Here is a 21,240-nt window from a genome sequence, read left to right as displayed (position 1 = left end):
GAGATAGTGTTTCTCCATGTTAGTCAGGCAGGTTTTGAACGCGCGACCTCAGGTAATCTGCCCAATTCAGCCTCCTAAAGTGCTGAGATTACAGGCATGAGCCACTGCGCCCAGCTATTGTATATTTTTTAAATTAAATTTAAAATTAAAAGAATTGATGCTACAATCCACACGTTTCTTATTCCTCAGGGAAACCTCAGTTCTGTTCTTAGGATTTTTTTAACTGATTGAATGAGATCCACCCAGATTTTTTTGGGGGGTGGCGAGGGGAGTAACACAGGGTCTCACTCTGTCACCCAGGCTGGAGTGCAGTGGAGCAATCTCAGCTCACTACAACCTCTGCCTCCTGAGTAGCTGGGACTACAGGTACACACCACAACACCTGGCTAATTTTTATATTTTTTTCTTTTGTAATCAGAACTCTTGAGCCAAATTTTTGTGTTCTTTTAGTAGAGATTGGGTTTTGCCATGTTGCCCAGGTTGGTCTCAAACTCCTGAGCTCAAGCGATCCTCCTGCCTCCCAAAGTGTTGGGATTACTGGCATGACCCACTTTGCCCAGCCTCCACCCAGATTATTGAGGATAATTTCTTCTACTTAATTGATAGTAGATGCTAATCACATCTATAAAATACCTTCTAGTGACACTGAGATTAGGTTTGACTGAATAATGAGGTACTATAGCCTTGCCAAGATGACACAGGGAACTGTCACAGATGGGCACTGGGCACCACCCATGTTCATGAACAGGAGGTCAAAGCTGCACTACGTTGTCCGGCAAACTCAGTGGGCTGAAGCCATGCTGTCTTCCCTTGTGTGTTCTCATAGAGGTGGGGAGCAAGGCCACTCTCCTGACTTTACCAACATACTTTCCCACATGGACAAAGTGAAAGGGATAATTGCTTGTGGGCTTACATCTTATAAAGTCTGAATTGAAAACAGCTCTAGCTGAATGCAGTGGTTTACACCTATAATCCCAGCACTTCAGGAGGCTGAGGCTGGAGGATCGCTTGAGGCCAGGAGTTTGAGACCAACCAGCTTGGGCAACATGGCAAGGCCCTGTCTCTGTAAAAAATTGAAGAATTAACGAGGCATGCTGGTGCAAGCCTGTAGTTCCAGCTACTTAGGAAGGTGAAGCTGGAGTATCACTTGAGCCCAGGAGGTAGAGGCTGCAGTGAGCACTGATCATACCACTATACTCCAGCCTGAGATAGAGTGAGACCTAGCTCTAAAAAAAAAAAGTTATATATAAATAAAAAGAAAATAGCTTTCCAGATTTTATTCATATTTAGCCTAGAAACAGGCAGCTCAGGCCAGGGGCATTGTGTTCCAGATGGTTGGGTTAGAAACTAAACCAGTAGGCCAGGCATGGTGGCTCGCACCTGTAATCCCAGCACTTCGGGAGGCCAAAGCGGGCGGATCACTTGAGGTCAGGAGTTCGAGATCAGCCTGGCCAACATGGTGAAACACGGTCTCTACTAAAAATGTAAAAATTAGCCAGCCATGGTGGCAGGTGCCTATAATCCCAGCTACTCAGAAGGCTGAGACAGGAGAATCCCTTGAACCCAGGAGACAGAGGTTGCAGTGAGCTGAGATTGTGCCACTGCACTCTAGCCTGGGTGACAGAGTGAGACTCCATCTCTGAAAAACAAAAAATTAGCCAAGTGTGGTGGTGTGTGCCTGTAAGCCCAGTTATTCAGGAGGCTGATGCAGGAGAATTGCTTGAACCTGGGAGGCAGAGGTTGCAGTGAGCTGAGATCATGGTACTGCACTCCAGCTTGGGCAGCAAAGCAAGATCCATCGAAAAAAAAAGAAGAGGCTGGGCGCAGTGGCTCATGCCTGTAATCCCAGCAATTTGGGAGGCCAAGGCGGGCAGATCACGAGGTCAAGAGATCGAGACCATCCTGGCCAACATGGTGAAACCCCGTCTCTACTAAAATATAAAAATTAGCTGGGCATGGTGGCGAGCGTCTGTAGTCACAGCTACTTGGGAGGCTGAGGCAGGAGAATTGCTTGAACTTGGGAGGTGGAGGTTGCAGTGAGCTGAGATTGCATCACTGTACTCCAGCCTGGCACCTGGTGACAGAGCAAGACTCTGTCTCAAAAAAAAAAAGAAAAGAAAAGAAAAAGGAGAGAGAAAGAGAGGAGGAGAGAGGGAAGGAAGGAAGGAAGGAAAGAAGGAAAAGAAAAACTAGATTGGTAAGAGGGACAGGCACCACCACTATACTGTATCACCTGAGGCTTATTCTTGTGTCAAATTTGTCTGCCTAAAGCTGTCTTCCCTTAGGATGCGTTATTTCCCAGTGGCTTACACCCATAATCTCAGCACTTGGGGAGGATGTAGAGGGCGGATCACTTGAGGCCAGCAGTTCGAGACCAGCCTGGGCAACATAGTGGGACCACCCTCCCCAGTCTCTACAAAAACAGAAAATAAGCTGGGCATGTTGGTGTCATGCACCTATAGTCCCAGCTACTTGGAAGGCTAAAGTTGGCGGATAGCTTGAGCCTGGGAGATTGAGGCTGCAGTGAGCTGTCATTGTGCCACTGCGGTGCAACCTTGGCAACAGAGTGAGACCCTAGCTCAAAGTAAGTAAATAAAGATGTATAATTAAGAGCTCGTGAACGGATACATCTCTCACATATAATTATTTGTATTTCTGAAAGGAAGCCCAAGAAACTGTTTGCCTTTAGAAAAAGGGAAAAGTGGTATGGACAAAAGATTTTACTTTTCACTTAGCTTTTGTGATCTTCGAGAATAAATATCTATATATATAGAGAGAGAGATATATAAAATTTTGTCAAGTATCAAGATGCCCTAACATAATTTAATGTAGTTTAATTTCACATAGCTAACTCACTTTGTTTTATTTTATTTATCTGTTTCTGTGATAGAAACAGTTAAATAAGTGTCCCTCTGTCACCCAGGCTGGAGTGAAGTGGCATGATCTCAGCTCACTGCAACCTCCACCTCCTGGGTTCAAGCAGTTCTCCTGCCTCAGCCTGGAATTACAGGCCCGCCTCACCATGCCCGGCTAATTTTTTCTTATTTTTGGTAGACACGGGTTTTACTTTGCTGGCCAGGCTGGTCTTAAGTGATCTGACCTCACTGCCCTCCCAAAATGCTGAGATTGTGGGTGTGAGCCACCACACCCAGCTCACTTAACTCACTTTAATTTAGTACTTACTGTATTAGAAATGCCTTGGCAACTCTCTATGAAGGAAAAGTAAGATATATAAGAATTGGGAGGAAAAAAGTACATATATCACTTTTGGCAGTCAACATATTTATATTCTAGAAAAGCTAAAAATGACTTGACCTTGCCATGGAATTAGCAAGGTTTCAGGTGGGAAGAGTCAACTGAATTAACATAAACTAGACTGAAGATGGTGACTCATGCCTATAATCCCAGCGTTTTGGGAGGATTGCTTCAGCCCAGCAGTTTGAGACTGGCCTGGGCAACATAGCATGACCCCATTTCTTTCCGTCCATTTGTTGTTGTTGTTGTTGTTTTATTGCATTTTAGGTTTGGGGGTACATGTGAAGAACATGCAGGATTGTTGCACAGGTACACACGTGGCAGTGTGCTTTGCTGCCTTCCTTCTCCTCACCTGTATCTGTCATTTCTCCCCATGCTATCTCTTCCCACCTCCCCACCCCCCGCCCCTCCCCCATTTCCCCCTGACAGACCCCAGTGTGTAGTGCTCCCCTCCCTGTGTCCATGTGTTCTCATTGTTCAACACCCGCCTATGAGCGAGAACATGGGGTGTTTGATTTTCTGCTCTTGTGTCAGTTTGCTGAGAATGATGGTTTCCAGGTTCATCCATGTCCCTACAAAGGACACGAATTCATCGTTGTTGGTTTTTTTTTTTTTTTTAAGAGATCTGAAGTGATTTTACTTTTATTTCCTTCATTTTAAACCAATAATGAAATTCACAGTGATTTCTGGGATGGGGGCAGAAGGAAGGTGGCATCATGAATCATCGGGGCTGCGGCCCGCCCATGGAGGTGCAGGTAGGGTGGGCCCTCATTGGGGCAGCCGGAGGACAGACTGCCCTGCCGGCAGGTAGGTGATGTTCTGAGAGGTGAGAGCTGGTGTGCAGTGTCCTCTGCAGCTTCCAGCTTGCGCAACTCTATCAGGCCGTCGTCCCCTGCAGTGGTCAGTGAGTTGGCAATCGGCTCAGCTGCCTTGGAGTCGCCTTCAGCAGAGATGATGGCCGCCTTTTTCTGCTGCTCAGCCTTTTCCACCACAAATCTGGCCGTCACTGCTTCCTGCAGAGCCACCGGTTTGGCTTCCACTGCTTCTGTGAACTCCTTCCCGAAGGTCAGATGTGTCAAGGACACATCGTCCAGGATGAGCCCAAAGGTGGCTGCTCGCTTCGTAAGGTCATCGCTTACCTGCCTGGAGACCAGCTCTCTCTGGGTGATCAGTTCTCCAGCATCAAAGGAAGCCACCACTGACTTGAGGATCTCGGTTGTGACGGACGGCAGCACACGCTCATCATAGTCCCCTCCAATGCTGGTGGAAATACGGGGAAGCTGGCTAGCGACAGGCCGGAAGAGCATGCACAGCGTGATGTTGACAGTCTGGAAATCTTTGTTATCAGTAATGAGTGGCACATTACTTGGCCAAGAACGGCAGTCAAAGATAATTGGTTTCTGTACACATGGGATGAGAAAGTGAGTCCCTTCCCCTATCACAATGTCCTGTACTCCACGGAATCCATCAAAGATGACAGCTCTGTGCCCAGCATCCACATTATATAAGGTGGAGTTTACCATGCCTCCTGCAACAGCTAAGGCCAGGCCAACCTTGCCAACAGACTCAAACACTTTGGCAGCCATGTTTTCTTCTGCTGGACCCTCTCATACCTGCTTCCACTCTGACTTCCACATGAATTCCCCCGACCCCATTTCTTAAAAAATAGCCATGTGTAGTGGCTCACGTGTGTAGTGCCAGCTACTTGGGAGGCTGAGGTGACAGGGTCACTTGAGCTCAGGAGGTGGAGGTTGCAGTGAGGCAAGATCCTGTCACTGCACTCCAGCCTCAGTGATAGAGTGAGATTCTGACTCTAAAATATATTTTGCTTGTGTGTGTGTGTGTGTGTGTGTGTATATATATATATATATAAATATATATATATATATATATATATATTTTTTTTTTTTTCTTTTTCTTTTGAGACAGAGCCTCGCTGTGTCACCCAGGCTGGACTGCAGTGGTGTGATCTCAGCTCACTGCAATCTCTGCCTCCTGGGTTCAGGCAATTCTCCTGCCTCAGCCTCCTGAGTAGCTTGGATTACAGGTGTGTGGCACCATACCTGGGTAATTTTTTTTTTTTTTTTTTGAGTTGGGAGTTTTGCTCTTGTTACCTAGGCTGGCATGCAATAGCACAATCTCGGCTTGCTGCAACCTTCACCTTCCAGGTTCAAGTGATTCTCCTGCCTCGGCCTCCCAAATAGCTGGGACTGCAGGCATATACCACAGCACCTGGCTAATTTTGTATTTTTAGTAGAGACGGGTTTCACCATGTTGGCCAGGCTGGTCTCAAACTCCTGACCTCATGATCCGCCTACCTCAGCCTCCCAAAGTGCTAGGATTAGAAGCATGAGCCACTGCACCCGGCCTATGTATATACTTTTACTAGCATATATATCTACATATATATATATGTATGTGTAGTAAATATACTAGTGAAAGTATATATATATATATATACACACACACACTTAGCAGTATATTGTATATACTAGTGCATATAGCTATATATATATATATTATCCTCACTGATATATAAATGATATATATAGATATATATACTGGAAGAGTCAGGAGAAAACAATCCATTAACAATACTAAATAAAAACCAAACTAATGGGGAAACATTTAGGAACTGGCTTCACTTTCGGCATGTAGCCAGAACAACACAGTAAAGGTCGTTGCCTAGGAAGTCGAAGTGAAATGCCACGCCCAGATGGCTCAAGCTGGTGTCGGAGATAAGAACTTTTTTTTATTTTGAGACGGAGTTTCGCTCTTGTTACCCAGGCTGGAGTGCAATGGCACTATCTCGGCTCACCGCAACCTCCGCCTCCTGGGTTTAGGCAATTCTGCCTCAACCTCCTGAGTAGCTGGGATTACAGGCACGCACCACCATGCCCAGCTAATGTTTTGTATTTTTAGTAGAGACGGGGTTTCACCATGTTGACCAGGATGGTCTCGATCTCTTGACCTCGTGATCCACCCGCCTTGGCCTCCCAAAGTGCTGGGATTACAGGCGTGAGCCACTGCGCCCGACCTCGGAGATAAGAACTTAAAGGCCCCTCTCCCGCCTAGCAGACTGGGCTCTCTCTTTTCCCATCATTTCCTTTAAACAGACTATCCAGGCATTTGCCCATGAACTTAAAGGGACTTTAAGCTCAGCTTTAAGTGATACCCTATTTGTTGCAGGTATAACTAGCTGGGGTCAGGGTTACAGGTGGTAAGTGAATTAACCGAGACAGTTGTAGGTAAAGAAAGGCAGATTTAACTGCTCTTCCTCTTTCCCTAAGCGGCCTGAGGTCATCTGTGAAAACCGTTCGCTATTCATTTGACCTGGAGAACCCCACAAAATCATGCAAATGAAGAGGTGCCAATCTTCATGTTCTCTTTAAGAACACTCGTGAAACTGCCCAGGCCATCAAGGATATGCATATACAAAAAGCCACGAAGTATCTGAAAGATGTCACTTTATAGACACGGCACGTCCCATTCCAACATTACAGTGCTGGAGCTGGCCGGTGTGCTCAGGCCAAACGGGCTGGACACAAGGTTGGTGGCCCAAAAAGAGTGCTGAATTTTTGCTGCACATGCTTAAAAATGCAGAGAGTCATGCTGAATTTAAGGGTTTAGATGTAGATTCTTTGGCCATTGAGCATTTCCAAGTGAACAAGCCACCTAAGATGCGCAGCCGGACCTACAGAGCTCATGATCAGCTTAACCCTTACATGAGCTCTCCCTGCTATGCTGAGATGATCCTTACTGAAAAGGAACAGATTGTTCCTAAACCAGAAGAGGTTGCCCAGAAGAGAAAGATATCATAGGCCAGGCATGGTGGCTCAAGCCTGTAATCTCAGCATTTTGGGAGGTCGAGGCAGGTGGATCACCAGGTCAGGAGATTGAGAGCAGCTTGACCAACATGGTGAAACCGAGTCTCTACAAAAATACAAAAATTAGCCAGGCGTGGTGATGGGTGCCTGTAGTCTTAGCTACTCAGGAGGTTGAGGCAGGAGAATCACTTGAACACAGAAGCCAAGGGTTGGAGTGAGCCAAGATTGCACCACTGCACTCCAGCCTGGGCAACAGAGTGAGACTCCATCTCAAAAAAAAGAAAAGAAAAAGACATCCCATAATAAACTTGAAGAAACAAAAACGAATGACATAGGAGTAAATTTAGCATTAAAATAAATGCAATTAAAAGGTAAAAAAAAAAAAACAGATTTATTAGAGAAAACGTGACAATACATTGCAAGGGAGCAATGGGCAGCATAGCAGAGAAGGGACTGTCCATCAAGAGGCAGGGGCTGGAGGGAGGTTTTATAGGGTCTTGCTGGAAGTGGCTATATGCAGAACGAGGTTGTGATGCTGGGGCTACATGCCGAACAGGTGGTTGTGCCCACAAGTTTGTGATTAGCACTTTCTCAGAACAATTGTTCATTGTTGTCCCCATTGGGACCCCATCCTCATATCACCTACTTACCAGGACTCCACACTATTCTCTTATATATACCACTAGTTGCGTCTCTCACTCTCTGCCTGACTTCATTTCTGCCTTGCCTGACCTAAGGACAGAGGACAACACTGCTGACTCATGGCGCCCTCCCTGTCCAGGATCTGTAAGTAATAAACCTTTGATCATATTTCCTACTGTGGTGGATTGAATTTGTGCCTTTCATCTGAAGAACCAGGGGCTACCTAGGTTTTCCAGGGCACTGGGAAGACCGCAAGGCTGGGCTCTCAGCATCAGAGCAATGGTCAGACAATCATAAACTGAACATAGACCAAACAACTGCCACAAGGCCGTCTGCCAGTATAAACACATTTCCCATGTGAAGGAGCCCCTGGGCACAGGTTGGACAACTAAGCATTAGCCCTTCCCCCTGGTTAAAGAAGTACCCCATGAGAGGCGCACTGTAGACACCCATGCCCTGCTCCCTTCCTTTCCCATTAGGGCAGGGTTGCTAACTGCTCTGGTACTGAAACCCCAGTTTAGCTGGGGGCTCTCAAAGCAGACACATAAGAGCCATTCAATGAAAATAAATGTTTCTTGGCTGGGCACAGAGGCTCATGCCTGTAGTCCCAGCACTTTGAGAGGCTGAGATGGGAGGGTCACTTGGGACCAGGAGTTTGAGATCAGCCTGACCAACATGGCAAAACCCTGTCTCTACTAGAAATCCAAAAATTAGCCAGGTGTAGTGGCGCATGCCTGTGATCCCAACTACTTGGGAAACTAAGGCACGAGAATCGCTTGAACCCAGGAGGCAGAGGTTGCAGTGAGCTGAGATGGCCCCACTGTACTCCAGCCTGGGCAACAGACTCTCTGTCTCAATAAAAAAGAGAGCGAGCCATTCTAAAACAATACTGACTTGGAAGATTGGGTGTGTAATTGAGACCTTAATTCTTTTTTTATTTTTTATTTATTTTTTAGGCAGAGTTTCGCTCTTGCTACCCAGGCTGGAGTGCAATGGTGCAGTCTCGACTCACTGCAACCTCCACCTCCTGGGTTCAGGCAATTCTCCTGCCTCAGCCTCCTGAGTAGCTGGGATTACAGGCACACGCCACCATGCCCAGCTAATTTTTTGTATTTTTAGTAGAGATGGGGTTTCACCATGTTGACCAGGATGGTCTCCATCTCTTGACCTTGTGATCCACCCGCCTTGGCCTCCCAAAGTGCTGGGATTATAGACGTGAGCCACCGCGCCCGGCCGAGACCTTAATTCTTGAAATAAGATAGAGCCCCCAGGTGCAGTGACTCACGCCTGTAATTTCAGCACTTTGGGAGGCCAAGGCAGCCAGATCATGAGCGCAAGACATCGAGACTATCCTGGCCAACATGGTGAAACCCCATCTCTATGAAAAATACAAAAATTAGCTGGGCATGGTGGCACATGCCTGTAGTACTAGCTACTCAGGAGGCTGAGGCCGGAGAATCGCTTGAACCCAAGAGGCAGAGGCTGCAGTGAGCCAAGATCACGCCACAGCACTCCATCCTGGTGACAAAGCGAGACTCCATCTCAAAAAAACAAAACAAAATGAAACAACATAGAGCTACATTGTTTTCACTCTTTTTTTTTTTTTTTTTTTTTTTTGAGACGGAGTTTTGCTCTTGTTACCCAGGCTGGAGTGCAATGGCGCGATCTCGGCTCACCGCAACCTCCGCCTCCTGGGCTCAGGCAATTCTCCTGCCTCAGCCTCCTGAGTAGCTGGGATTACAGGCATGCGCCACCACGCCCAGCTAGTTTTTTGTATTTTTAGTAGAGATGGGGTTTCACCATGTTGACCAGGATGGTCTCGATCTCTCGACCTCGTGATCCACCCGCCTCGGCCTCCCAAAGTGCTGGGATTACAGGCTTGAGCCACCGCGCCCGGCTCACATTTGTTTTTAAGTAGCAGAAGCTTTTTTTTTTTTTTTTTTTTTTTTTGAGACAGTGTCTCACTCTGTCACCCAGGCCAGAGTGCAGTGGCTCAATCTCAGCTCACTGCAACCCCCGCCTCCCAGGTTCAAGTGATTCTTCTGCCTCAGCCTCCCAAGTAGCTGGGACTACAAGTGTGAGCCACCATGCCCAGATAATTTTTGTATTTTTAGTAGAGACGGGGTTTCATCATATTGGCCAAGCTGGTCTTGAACTCCTGACCTTGTGATCCACCCACCTCAGCCTCCCGTAGCATTGGGATTACAGGCGTGAGCCACCGCGCCCAGCCCAGGCATAGGCTTTATTCATGTGAAATTCTTCCTACTGAGAGGCTTTATGTATAGGACAGATGCTGTTCTATATATAAAAAGTGCAATTGCTTTTGTGCAAATTAAAAGAAAATGGTATATATACATAAACACATTTGTTGATATATGATAGGAAAGTTTCTGGGGGGATACATAAGCCATTGTTAGTTTTATTTTATACATTTGTGTACTGTTTAACCCTTCATATATCAGAAAAAGTCATCGTTGATCATCTGGATAGAACCTTCAAATTTTAAAAATATTTCCTATAAAGCAATTTATAATAGTAAGAATAAGACCAAGTGCAGTGGCTCACACTTGTAATCCCAACACTTTGGGAGACTGAGTTGGGTGGATAATGAGGTCTGGAGTTCAAGACCAGCCTGCCCAATACGGTGGAACCCCATCTCTACTAAAAATACAAACATTAGCCAGGTGTGTGGTGGCAGGCACCTGTAATCCCAGCTATTCAGGAGGCTTAGGTTGAGAATTGCTTGAACCTGGGAGGTGAAGGTTGCAATGAGCCAAGATCGCTTCACTACACTCCAGCCTGAGTGACAGAGTGAGACTCCAGCTCAAAAAATATAGTAAGAATAAGGGATAGTGCAAAACAACTTTATTAGAAACTTTAACAAGAATGCTTTATCTCACTATTGGGTCAATATATAAACATGGTGTTATTTTTCCTATGTTAAAACTTCTCTTTTGATCCATTCCATAAGTCCCTCCTATTTCTGCATTTCTGCCCCCATTTCTCTACTCTTCCTTTTCTTTTCTTTTTCTTTTTTTTGAGAGGGGTTCTTTCTCTGTAACCCAGACTGGAATGCAGTGGTGTAATCATAGCTAGCTATACCCTCAATGTCCTGGGCTTAGTGATCCTCCCACCTCAGCCTCCCAAGTAGCTGGGACTGTAAGTGCGTGCCACCCTATGCTTGGCTAATTTATTTATTTTTAAAATTTTATTAACTTGGAACAATTCTAAGATTGTTGGCTAATTAAATTTTTTTTTTTTTTTTTAGGCTGGGCACTTGCTCATGTAATCCCAGCACTTTGGGAGCCCAAGGCAGGCAGGTCACCTGAGGTCAGTCTATCACCCAGACTGGAGTGCAGTGGCGTGATCTCGATTCACTGCAACCTCTGTCTCCCAGGCTTAAGAGATTCTCCTGCCTCAGCCTCGCAAGTAGCTGGGACTACAGGTGCACACCACCACGCCTGGCTAGTTCTGTATTTTTAGTAGATACAGGGTTTCACCCTGTTGGCTAGGCTGGACTCGCACTCCTGACCTCCGGTGGTCCGCCCACCTTGGCCTCCCAAAGTGCTGGGATTACAGACGTGAGCCACCATGCCCAGCCTGTTTTGTAATCTTAAAAAAAGCAATCTTTTTTTTTTTTTTTTTTTTTTTTTGAGACGGAGTTTCGCTCTCGTTACCCAGGCTGGAGTGCAATGGCGCGATCTCGGCTCACCGCAACCTCCGCCTCCTGGGTTCAGGCAATTCTCCTGCCTCAGCCTCCTGAGTAGCTGGGATTACAGGCATGCGCCACCATGCCCAGCTAATTTTTTTTTTTGGATTTTTTAGTAGAGACGGGGTTTCACCATGTTGACTAGGATGGTCTCGATCTCTTGACCTTGTGATCCACCCGCCTCGGCCTCCCAAAGTGCTAGGATTACAGGCTTGAGCCACCGCGCCCGGCCAAAAAAAGCAATCTTTAAAGGGCACTCATTTTTCTTCAGCTGATAACGTAGAAAAGACTGCATTGGCCGGGCGCAGTGGCTCAAGCCTATAATCCCAGCACTTTGGGAGGCCGAGGCGGGTGGATCACAAGGTCAAGAGATCGAGACCATCCTGGCCAACATGGTGAAACCCCGTCTCTACTAAAAATACAAAAAATTAGCTGGGCATGGTGGCGTGTGCCTGTATTCCCAGCTACTCGGGAGGCTGAGGCAGGAGAATTGCCTGAACCCAGGAGGCGGAGGTTGCGGTGAGCCGAGATTGCGCCATTGCACTCCAGCCTGGGTAACAAGAGAGAAACTCCGTCTCAAAAAAAAAAAAAAAAGGCTGCATTGACATGGTTAAATTCCCAGGCCCCTCAGTTCTTTAGGGATGGACTATATGGCTGGTATCATCACTTACAAAAGTGTCTTGAACTTGATGGAGGTTATGTTGAAAAATAAGGTTTATGGTTTGTTTTTTTTTAACTTTTAATTTCACTTCCCACAAACTTTTTGAAGTCTTCTCATATTATCTGCCTTTTGGAGATGAGAAACTAAGGCACAGGTGGTTAAGGATATCGTTCAAGGTCACGTCGCTAGTAATATGCAGACCAGATTTTGGACCCAGGAAATCTGGCTTCAGAGTCTCTGCTCTCAACTTATGTGCTGTACTAACTCTCACGATAAAAAGGAAATATTGGCCAGGCGTGGTTTCTCATGCCCATAATCCCAGCAATTTGGGAGGCGGGGATGGGAGGATCTCTTGAGTCCAGGAGTTCAAGACCAGCCTTGGCAACATAGCGAAACCCGGTCTCTACAGAAAATCAAAAAATGAGGCATGCCAAGATTACACCTGTAACCCCAGCACTTTGGGAGACCAAGACAGGTGGATCACTTGAGATCAGGAGTTTGAGACCAGCCTGGCCAACATGGTGAAACTCCATCTCTACTAAAAACAGAAAAATTATCCAGGCATGGTGATACACACCTGTAGTCCCAGCTACACAGGAGGTTGAGGCACAAGAATTGCTTGAACATGATCCTGAGGTATTTAATCGGTGTTAGATAAAAGAAAGAAAATAAGAGGCCGGGCGCGGTGGCTCATGCCTGTAATTCCAGCACTTTGGGAGGCCGAGGCGGGTGGATCACGAGGTCAAGAGATCGAGACCATCCTGGTCAACATAGTGAAACCCCGTCTCTACTAAAAATACAAAAAATTAGCTGGGCATGGTGGTGCGTGCCTGTAATCCCAGCTACTCAGGAGGCTGAGGCAGGAGAATTGCCCGAACCCAGGAGGCAGAGGTTGCGGTGAGCCGAGATTGCGCCATTGCACTCCAGCCTGGGTAACAAGAGCGAAACTCTGTCTCAAAAAAAAAAAGACTAGGTCTCAAAAAAAAAAAAAAAAAGTTAAGGTATTGTGCTTAAAAACATACATTATAAAAACAAAAGCTGGGATAACAAATTGCCTTATAAAATGGCTGTTATTTTAGAGAGCAGTTTAGAAATACGTTTCACAAAATATTGAATATTTTTCTCTCTTGACTCATGTATTGGTGAGAACTCCTTTGGTTGCAAGTAACAGAAATCAACATAGATTGACTACGGAAAAAAAAATTATTGCCTTAAAGAATTATTTGATCCTGGGTTGGGTGCAGTGGCTCATGCCTGTAATCCCAGAACTTTGAGAGGCCGACGTGGGTGGATCATTTGAAGTCAGGAGTTCAAGACCAGACTAACCAACACGGTGAAGCCCCATCTCTACTAAAAATACCAAAGAAAATTAGCTGAGCAGACTGGCATGCACCTGTAGTCCCAGCTACTCAGGAAGCTGAGACAGGAGGATCCCTTGAGCCCAGGATGGGGAGGCTGCAGAGAGCCAAGATCGTGCCACTGCACTTCGGCCTGGGCAGCTCAGCATGACTCCGTCTCACAAATAAAACCAAGGCACACCAGAGCCATAAAATGTAGGAGGGAGGGGCTGTTCCCAATGGAAAGGCATGTGGGTCAGACAATAAAAGAGCAGATAAACAACCCACTTATCTCGAGTTTGGGAATCAGTCCAAAGGAAATAATCCAAAAGGAAACTAAATTATTTTAAATAAAGATGCTCACTGCAGAGCTGTTTATAATAGCAACAGGTTGGAAATGTCCCAAAAGCTTAAAACATAACTGTGATAAAGCAAAGTATAGTCTATCAGTGTAGTGGATACATGGATCTGTGTATCGGAAACCCTGCCGAATGACAGACGCCAAGCACAAAAGGATGTAGTCCTCCCCTTACCCCTTACAAAGTCGCTGGTGGTTGGGCCCCCCTGGCAGCTGAATTGAGGAGTGGAATCCTTAGAACTGGGGGCCTGAATCAGGGAGTTCTTGGGAGGAAACTGAGCCAAAAGTTGTTGAGCAAACTGGCGTTCTCATTCATGAGAAGAAACTCAGGAAGGGACATGAGATCAAGGTTTTGAACCAGGGAAAGAAGACAAAACTTTGATCAGGTGACGATCAAATTGGGAGGCATGGAGGGTGCTTGGGCTGGCTTTTGAGGGTGGCCGGGCTGGCTAAGTAAAGGATCGGAACTGGGGCGAGAACCAAATCTAAGTCCTCTAGGCAGGGCAGAGCATCCCTTCACTCACCTGGTGAAATGCCTTTTGTTTGTTCACTTTTTGAGATGGCATCTCTCTCTGTCATCGATGTTGGAGTGCAGTGGCGTGATCTTGGCTCACTGCAACTTCCACTTCCTGGGTTCAAGTAATTCTTCTGCCTCAGCCTCCAGTCCTGTAGCTGGGATTACAGGCACACACCACCATACCCAGCTAATTTTTGTATTTTTAGCAGAGACAGGGTTTCACCATGTTTGCCAGGCTAGTCTTGAACTCCTGACCTGAGGTGATCCACTCGTCTCGACCTCCCAAAGTGCTGGGATTACAGGCGTGTGCCACTGTGCCTGGCCTGAAATGTTTTTTTTGTTTGTTTGTTTGTTTTTTGTTTTTTGTTTTTTTTTTGAGACAGGATCTCACCTTGTCAGTCAGGCTGGAGTGCAGTAGTGGGATCTTGGCTCACTGCAACTTCTGCCTCCTGGGTTCAAATTATTTTCCTGCCTCAGCCTCCCAAGTAGCTGGGACTACAGGTGTGTGCCATCTCGCTAGCTAGTTTTTTTTTTTGTTTTGTTTTGTTTTGTTTTGTTTTTTTTATATTTTTGTAGAGATGGGGTTTTACCATGTTGTCCAGGCTGGTATTGAACTCCTGACCTCAAGTGATCTGCCTGCTTCGGCCTCCCAAATTGCTGGGATTACAGGTGTGAGCCACCACACCCTGACTAAAAACTTCTCAGATGATTCTGATGTGCATCCCTTAGGTGCAAGCCTTTAAGGTCATTGCCATGTGCTGATAGGTGGTTGGTGATTTAGAAGGTATGAAGAATGGAAGCCATGGCTGATGTGTGTCAGTGTGTTTTAGACAGGGGAATGTAGTGAACTCTGCATATTTTGCAGAATAAAGGAAGGTAGTCAGGAAGCAGAGCGTTCTCTAGAACTTAACGGATGCATTTCACCAGGCACCAGATGGACAGGTCCAGTGTGAGGGATGAAGCATGACATCTTAGTAGGGTACTCCCTCCTGTACCATGGTGGTGCAAGGGTCACAGGCATGGAGAGAGCCGAGAGAGGGTATAGCAATCTTTAGAACCATTGCTGTCTCTCCTAATCCAGAGCACCTATAACTCAAGAACTGATGGATTTGGGAGAACGTCTCTAGAGCACAGGGCCACCAAAAGTTCCACGGACCCATGTTCAGGATTTCCAAAGATGCACAGTGGCATGCTGAGTAGTGTCCTGTCCAATCCCAGCACTGATGTGCAGGTTCCTGCTGCCAGAACGTTGATGGCTATTCTGGTTGAGGAGGCTCCTGTGCATTTTTTTTTTTTTTTTTTTGGAGACAGAGTCTCACTCTGTTGCCAGGCTGGAGTGCAATGGCGTGGTCTCTGCTCACTGCAACCTCCTGCTCCTGGGTTCAAGCGATTCTCCTGCCTCAGCCTCCTGAGGAGCTGAGCCACACGCATGCACCACCACGCCCAGCTAATTTTTGTATTTTTTAGTACAGATGGGGTTTCACCATGTTGGCCAGGATGGTCTCGATCTCTTGACCTCATGATCCACCCACCTGGGTCTCCCAAAGTGCTGGGATTACAGGTGTGCGCCACTGCACCCAGCCGATCCTGTGCATTTTTTAGCTTTGAGCAGGCTTGAATCTCAGCCAATTGGATGATGGCCTTGCAGAACTGTTTAGACTCGCAGCAACAGAGCCGGCACGCCCGCAGATTTCTCAGGCCATGGTGCTTTGGATATGGGCCTTCTCTGCTATCCCCTACCATGTGACCTTGCTGGCAGGATATCTACCAAACAGTTTAGGCTGCTCAGCTCACAAATATGGGAAGCAAACTCTTTGAAGACTATGAGGAGGCATGAGCTCTGAGCCAAGTGTGCTCCGGGCACTCCTGGCTGTCAGGTGATGGGAAATTCCCCTCCTTGAAGGCCACTTAGATCACTAGCAATGCTGTCTTCTTCACCATGAGGTCACTGATGTTAGTCATCCCAGTTTCCTTGCCATAGAGTCACAGGAATGTAAGTCATTTAAGCTGAAGGCTTTTTTTTTTTTCCCCTTCTCCCGCCAGCTTGAGAAGTATGGGAACTTCTTGACACAGGCTAGAGGAGTTGGCCTTGAGGATATGAGGCTAGGCTGACTTTGGGGAGGCCAAGGACAAGTTAGAAAGAGTTATTAAACTCTGAAACAAAGCACACAGTGAAGCTGGTAGCAGAGAAATCAACTTTGCTTTTTTTTTTTTTTTAGAGACATTGTCTCATTCTTTCACCCAGGCTAGAATACAGTACATGATCATAGCTCACTGTAACCCTGAAGTCCTGGGCTCAAGTGATCCTCCTCCCTCAGACTTCTGAGTAGCTGAGACCACAGGTGTGTACCACCATGCCCAGCTAATTGATTAATTTCTGTAGAAATAGAGTCTCAGTATGTTACTCAGGCTAGTCTCAAACTCCTGAGCTCAAGTGATCCTCCCGCCTTGGTCTGTCAAAGTACTGAGATTTACAGGCGTGAGCCACTGCACCTGGCCAATCTAGATTCTAGAACTGCTTGGGACAAGCAGTATCCTAATCCAGGGACTCAGACCCTTTGCTCTGTTGATTGAACTAACTGCTGGACTCACGTTAGTCTGTCTCACAAAACCACACTTATGGGGATTGGCCTGGAGGTGGCGCCCCTGCTGTTGGTCTGGAAATTCTAGACTGAGGGTCAGGCCAGTCTGGCAAATGGATAAAAACATGACTCAGTGGAAGAGGATGCCACAGCTCAGAAGGCTGCACCCTTCACCCTTTATCAGCCCCTGGAAGACAGCAGGGGCACTGCCCAAGCCTGAAAACACTGCCACTTCCTTAAACCCCTCAAGACTTATCTTGACATCTGTTTTTGTTTTTGTTTTGAGACGGATCTCGCTCTGTCACCCAGGTTGGAGTACAGTGGCATGATCTCGGCTCACCTACCTCCCAGGTTCAAGCGATTCTCCTGCCTCAACCTCCTGAGTAGCTGAGACTACAGGTGCACGCCACCACACCCAGCTAGTTTTTGTGTTTTTAGTAGAGACAGAAATTTCATCATGTTGGCCAGTCTGGTCTTGAACTCCTGACCTCAAATGATCCTCCTGCCTTGGCCTCCCAAAGTGCTGGGATTGCAGGCATGAGCCACCGAACATTTACTTTTAACTTCCATTCCCAGATCTAGAGTGATCTGATTTTTAACTTCCAAAGTGATCTGGGTTTTAAATATTACACCTTGAGGTCTTCATAAAACATTTCAAATCTAGCCTTCCCAAAAAATTATTCCATGACACAGCTTAAACACTCTTCTGATCAAAATATATTGAGTGTTTATAGGCAAAGATATCTTTGGTGGGTTTTTTGGTTTGAGTCAGGGTCTCTGTCACCCAGGCTGCAGTACAGTGGTGTAATCTTGGCTCACTGCAACCTCTGCCCCCTGGGCTCAAGCCATCCTCCCACCTCAGCTTCCTGAGTAGCTGGGACTACAAGCGCATGCCTGTTTAATTTTTGTATTTTTTGTAGAGATAGGACTTTGCCATATTGCCCAGGCGGGTCTTGACCTTTTGGGCCCAAGTGATCCACCCACATCAGCCTCCCAAAGTGTTGGGCTTACAAATGTGAGCCACCACGCCTGGCCATATCTGACATTTTTAATAAAGACTGCAAGCAGGCCAGGCCTGAGGCAGAATAATTGCTTGAACTCAGAAGACAGAGGTTACAGTGAGCCAAGATCCTACCATTGCAATCTAGACTGGGTGACAAGAGCAAAATTCTGTCTCAAAAAAAAAAAAAAAAAAAAAAAAAAGCCAGGCACAATGGCTCATGCCTGTAATCCCAGCACTTTGTGAGACCGAGGCGGTTGGATCACAAGGTCAAGAGTTCTAGACCAGCCTGGCTAAGATGGTGAAACCCTGTTACTACTAAAAATAAAAAATTAGCCAGGCATGGTGGCAGGAGCCTGTGATTCCAGCTACTTGGGAGGCTGAGGCAGAAGAGTTGCTTCAACCCAGGAGTTGGAGGTTGCAGTGAACTGAGGTTGTGCCACTGTATTCCAGCCTGGGCAACAGAGTGAGACTCTGTCTTAGAAAAAAAAAAAAAAAAAAAAAAAAAAGAGGCTGCAACCAGACTAGATTGAAGGGCTGGTAGTACTTTCATCACCCCGTGTCCTGCAGCCTGGTCAGTTAGCTCTGTAGTTATGTTGAGCACCTCCTAGTGGAGGGGTCAGGTAGGTTAGGTAGCTGCAGGTGGTCTGAGAGATTCCATTCATTCATTTCTGAGCCACTGCTCTGGCCAAGAGATTCAATCTATGCAAACAGGTTGAGGCATGTCTGCAAGACTGCCTTCTGTTCCTTGCCTCTGTGATCCAGGTCTGCTTTTCTGGACACAATGGAGTTAAGAGAATCAGCAAAGCATGGCTCAGTCCTGGGGAGTGACTGCTATAAGACTACAGGAGCCCTGGCTGAGGTTGGAGCCTGTGGAATTTGGTCCAGCCTGGCTGTGCCTGTTCGTGAGGGCAATCTACTGTATGTATGTGGATGTGTGTTTTCCCAGGACTAGCCAAAGAAGATCTATTCCTTCCAGCTTCAATCTGTGTTAGTCAGGGTTCTCCAGGGAGACAGTTCCAACAAGAGAGGAAGAGAGAAAGACAAAATGGTATTGATTTATTAGAGAAATTGGCTCCCGGATGATGGAGGCTAAGTCCCACAATAGGCCATCTGCAGACTGGAGACCCTGGGATGCTGGTAGTATGGCTTGGTTCAAGTCCCGAAGGCCTCAGAATCAGGGAATCTGATAGTGTAATCTGATAGTTTGAGGCCAAAGGCCTGAGAAGCCAGGAAAGGTGGAGGAGAGGGGAGAAATCCTAGAGTTTAAAGGCTGGGGAGCCTGGAGTTGTTGTCTAAGGACAGGAGAGGAAGAATGTGTCGCAGCTCCAGCAGATAGCTTCACGTTGTTACCTCTCTGCTTTTGTTCTCTCCAGGGCCCTGGGAAATTGGATTAAATAATGCTTTACCAGGCCGGGCGCGGTGGCTCAGGCCTGTAATCCCAGCACTTTGGGAGGCCGAGGCGGGCGGATCACGAGGTCAAGAGATCGAGACCAGCCTGGTCAACATGGTGAAACCCCGTCTCTACTAAAAATACAAAAAATTAGCTGGGCATGGTGGCGCGTGCCTGTAATCCCAGCTACTCAGGAGGCTGAGGCAGGAGAATTGCCTGAACCCAGGAGGCAGAGGTTGCGGTGAGCCGAGATCGCGCCATTGCACTCCAGCCTGGGTAACAAGAGCGAAACTCCGTCTCAGGAAAAAAAAAAAAAAGAAAGAAAAAAGACCAGCCTGACCAACATGGTGAAACCCTGTCTTAAAAAAAAAAGAAGGAAGGAGGGAGGGAGGGAGGGAGGAAGAGAAAAAGAAGAAGAAAGAAAGAAGGAAAGAAACAAAAAGGAAGGAGAGAGAAAGAGAGGAAGGAAAAGAAAGGAAAGAAAGAAAAGAAAAAGATTTTCCCCAGCTTCTTACTTATTTTAGGAAAAAGAAAATCCTATACGCCTTCAACATTAGCTGGCAAATGTAAACGTATGTTGTATTTACTGCCTTCCCTTCTTCTAAAAACAAAGTCATTCATATTGTGATCAAGCTCCCATCAATTCACTTTTGAGCAATGCAAATAAATGTTTAATAAGATTCTGAATCTCCTAAGACATCGGCTTTATAGCTTCCTGGCCGAGAAAGTGGTATTTGTGAGAGTGAGAAGATCATGAAATGGCTGAAATGATTCTAGGTAGCTTGAGTCAATCAGGAAATCAACATATGTTGTCCCTATAGTACTTGGTGAGAATGGCCTATTAGAAAGACTAAATGGGACTTTGAAAAATCAGCTCTTCTTTGCTTCCTGTTAGCCAGGCCTGTTCAGGGAGCAGCCAGAGCCAAAAGAAGTAACTCGAGTGTTGGAAGCCCAGTTCAGAGAAAAAGATTATGTGTAACTTCCCCCTGGACACAAAATTTGTTTTCCACTGCCAGGTGAGCCAGGCTGCAAATTCTTGAATGAGATGCCTGTGGTAGGGAGGATCAGAGGAGACTCTTTGAGTGACTGTCCTGAAAAGCTGGGAAAAATGACATGGGACATGGCTAAAGGCTGGCAGCTGCTTTTAGGGAGTGTTCCCAGGAGTTTCAGAGGACTCAAGAATGAAGGAATAAAAATCACCTTAAATATGTGAGGGCATAAAGGCTTTACTCTCGGGCAAAGCAACACTAGCTTGAAATGTACAATATGTCTCTTCCTAGTTTGTTTTATTCTCCCCGTTTTGGTTATTATGATTTTTAAAAATATTTTCATTCTTTTCACTCAGAATGAGGCAAGTAATTGATGTCCTTATCAAGAGGCCGGGCAATCCATTCTTCATGGCGTTCAGGGTGCACAGCAAATCTAAAACCATTGTCTGGTAAATGCAGTTTGCAGCCACGATCATTTTTTTCATCAGGTAAGCCTGCTGGCATATGTTTTTAAAATTTTATTGTTAAGTATTGTCTTTTACTGGTTAAATCCATGATGACATTCTTTTCTTTGTGGTTGTGTTACTCAAAATGAGGATTTTTAACAATGTAAAGTATAAAGCTTGTTAGATCATTTTTAATGGTAATAAGTTGGTTCCTGAAGATTTGATTAAAGAGAAAACTAGGTCAATCTAAGCAGACTCTAAACATGGTAGAAAATCCATAGAGAAGGGGGAAAAGGGAAGTTGTGGAACCACAGACACAGTAGAAGGAAAACATTGGCCAGGCGCGGTGGCTCACGCCTGTAATCCTAGCCCTTTGGGAGGCTGAGGTGGGTGGATCACTTGAGCCCAGGAGTTTGAGACCAGCCTGGGCAACATGACAAAAACCCCGTCTCTACCAAAAATACGCAAACAAAAAACATTAGCCAGGCATGGCGGTGTGCACTTGTAGTCCTAGCTACTTGGTA

At 46.3% G+C, this 21,240-nt stretch overlaps 1 pseudogene; it reads right to left on the bottom strand.

Moving 5' to 3' along the window:
- Nucleotides 1-4,023: 4,023 nt before the first annotated feature.
- LOC101041351 (prohibitin 1 pseudogene) lies at nt 4,024-4,841 on the bottom strand (annotated as a pseudogene).
- Between the last annotated feature and the right edge of the window lie 16,399 nt (nt 4,842-21,240).

Source organism: Saimiri boliviensis, chromosome 17, assembly GCF_048565385.1.
Source record: "Saimiri boliviensis isolate mSaiBol1 chromosome 17, mSaiBol1.pri, whole genome shotgun sequence".
Taxonomy (NCBI): Eukaryota; Metazoa; Chordata; class Mammalia; order Primates; family Cebidae; genus Saimiri; species Saimiri boliviensis.
The sequence above is the reverse complement of the archived record's forward strand: the minus strand, read 5'-3'. Positions and strand labels throughout refer to the sequence as shown.